A 3,213-nucleotide genomic window follows, 5' to 3' on the forward strand; every position below is an offset into this window, starting at 1 on the left:
ATTTCCTCAGGAGCTACACAAATGTTGTCGAGAAGATTTTCTTTGTCCTCTTTGCGTTTCAGCCAACGATCCATCTTATCTTATTTTGTTGTCTCTCGATATAAAAATGAATAAATGAAAAATATCTAGAACTGATGTGAACAGCAGAGCATGAGGAGTCATAGCTATTGATGTGCTTTGATGTCAAAAAGCAAGTGACGTCACAGTTCAAAGCAATTTCTTTGCTCCGTGACCTGAAAAAAACCCCCTCCAGGTAGCCATAGCAACAGGTAGCGCAGCCAATCACTTCCGGCTTCCGCTCCAGTACGAAAATAAACCCGGCAACGGGAGCCGGCCGCAGTGTTTACGTCTGAAGCCGCTTCAACTGTCCCGGTCCGCTTCTGCTGCTCTCAAGTTTCATCCGCCGACATAAAGAGATGAGCTGCTGCTGCTGGCGAACTTATTTTATGCTTGTTTGATTTTGTCGACGAGCTAGGTAGCTTCTTTACGCTGTTACGCTATATGGCGAGCGATATATCGGCATTACTGTCGTTGCATAACGTTACTGTCTTGGTGCACGTCGGTGCAGAGGGAGTCGCTGTTAATTACTGTCCTGGTCTGTGTAGATTCAGATAAAATGATGTTGAATGTTGACTTTAGACTTTATCCTGGTTTTCCTCAGAGAACAACGCAGAATCATAACGTTTTATCACCTCATTCTACTTACAGTAACGTTATAATGTTAGAGCATGTTCTCTTGCAGTTCCTCTTAATATCATTATTGTGCTTATGATGATGATAATGATGATGATGATTATCAGTATCATCCTGGAAATAGTGACACAATGAATGTTAAACAAATGAAGCTACAGTTATTGATCACATGGTTACTATCTGAAGGCAACAGCCTGAATCTCCAGCTGTACCCCCGGGGGGCCTCCACAGATGAACCAGGACTGTGAAGCTGCATCCCTGGTAGTGAAGCCTCCCTCACTGCTTTCAGCCACTCAGGGGACCCTTTTCACTGCGTCAACATCTACAGCGTCAAGGTGCTCGGAAGGAAACTCTTCCCCTCTTTTCAGCCGCCTGCTGTTTACTCTGGTGAGTTATCATGATGAGGTTATTTTTCTTATCCAAAAATACAATAATCTGATGCTGTGACAAGTTACACTCTGACAGGTGTGTTATTCTTCGTCATATAGTGTGTTATATATATGTTATATATATGTGTTATATTTATCAGGGTGTGGATGAGCGCAGTGTCCCAGGGATGGACCGAGTGGACAGCCTGGCAGAGTATTTGATGGGGCTGAGGACTGAAACTGGACAAACACTGAGCAACCAGCAGGCCACCACCATCAAAGCCCTGTGGCAGAACCTTCTGCGTATGTCCTGCCACAGGACCAGCAGCGAGCTTGTTCTATCAGCCCAATGCTGTAATAATTTAATTATCATCCCATGTAACAGGTCTGGTATTTGAGGAAAGTCAGCATTACAGAAATAACATACTGTATATACTGACAAATATTGTGTGTTCCTGGCAAAGTGTGTCGATATTGTGTTTTAGTGTATATTTTGTAGAGCAGTGTTTCCTATCTTTAATAATTATATTGTATTTAGGCCGGCAGGCAGGAAAACTTATTTCTTTACAGTTATTCAGAGAAATAATGTAAAATGTGGAGAAGTGACGGGACATCCCAGACCTGAGAGAGACGTAGCTGGAGACAGAGTTTGGTTTCTATTATTTTGTACTGATGGATAAAAGTCCCGCAGCAGCTGATCTCTGCGTTCAGCGTCATACATTAAAAATCTGTCTCCAGGTTGGTCTCCACTAAGCAGTCTTTTAGCAGGTCGATCGCCCATGCTGTGTTTCTCTTGGTGTTTTTTTCGTGTCTGTCGCCTTCAGTCTGGTCAATCTATGTGTCCTCAAGTCTCTTGTGCCTTAATATCGCCCCTCCAGTCGGTCCAGCGTTGTTCTTTACTTTTCTTGTCTTTTTGCCGGGGACATGTCATTCTCCAGCCACACATCAAGTGTTTGGTCCTCTCCAAACAACCCTCATAACCCTCAAAAGCTTGTTTTTGCTGTGGCACAGCTGTCTGCTGAGTCTGTACAGAGGTTTCATGGTGTAACGGTGAGCACTCTGGACTCTGAATCCAGTGATCTGAGTTCAAATCTCAGTGGAACCTGCCTTAATGCTAACAGACAAATTCAGCTGTGTGTTAATAAGTTCATGATATCACTTCTACTTCCTGCTTTGCTCCATCCTTCTGCTGATATCCCTGTTATCTCTGCCAAAGTTTCAGACAGTGCATCTTGGACATGCTGTCACAGTCTGTCTCCCTGTTCCTCCTGGAACCAATTTTAAAGATGTAAAAGAGAATTACGGTATTATAACCACTTGGACTGATTATAAGACCTGGACCAGAATCAGAAGATACTAAATTCGGAAGGAGCCACATTACTGAGCAACAATGATGAAGCAAACACCAGAGTGAAAGTCGAGTAGCCACTCATATAATTTTTTACAGTGGTTAAGGTAAGTCGATTAGGTTGTACAGAATACAAAATTGTAACCCAACTGTCAGAAAAAATAACTTTTAAAACAGAAAAATGTCCGTTGGGGCCCTCATGTTGAATAGGAGTTGTTGCAGGTTTGTTGTTCAAGGGTTCAAGGAGTCTTTATTGTCCCCGTGGGGCAAATTGCTCTACAGCCAGCAGTAACAAAAACAGGCAACAATCACAAAAAAACAACAACATATTGCACAGAGAAAATAATAGATGGGACAGTACATTAGTCAGTCACTTGTTCAGAAGACCTATGGCAGCAGGGACAAAAGAGTATTTAAGTCTGTTGGTCCTGCATCTTGGCAGGATGAACCTGCGGCCTGACGGGAGCAGCACAAACTCACCAACCAAAGGGTGACACTCGTCAGTGAGAATCGAGCGGGCCTTATTCAGGGTCCTGAGCTTGTACATGTCAGCGAGATCATTGAGGTGAATGCCCATGACCTGACTGCCCACCCAGACACACACCTGTTCCCACTTCCCTCTTCTGCTCTGCAGTTGCCTGGACTTCCTCACCTGCAAGCCGCTGATGACATGCCAATCATGACTTTTTCATGGGACTTTTGTTCTTACACATAAAGGATTGTAGGTTCAATATATTGATTTCAAAAGAGAGTAAAAAAGTGTCACAGGCAACCAGAGCAAAATTGATTCCTTATGTTAGACAT

General features: G+C 43.4%; 1 non-coding gene across 1 annotated transcript; it reads left to right on the plus strand.

Annotated features, from left to right (window-relative positions):
• The first annotated feature begins 2,094 nt into the window (after positions 1-2,094).
• On the plus strand, positions 2,095-2,166 carry trnaq-cug. Its single transcript has one exon. It is a non-coding gene; the product is annotated as a tRNA-Gln (tRNA).
• Positions 2,167-3,213: the final 1,047 nt, after the last annotated feature.

The sequence above is a fragment of the Chelmon rostratus genome, chromosome 22 (assembly GCF_017976325.1).
Source record: "Chelmon rostratus isolate fCheRos1 chromosome 22, fCheRos1.pri, whole genome shotgun sequence".
Taxonomy (NCBI): Eukaryota; Metazoa; Chordata; class Actinopteri; order Chaetodontiformes; family Chaetodontidae; genus Chelmon; species Chelmon rostratus.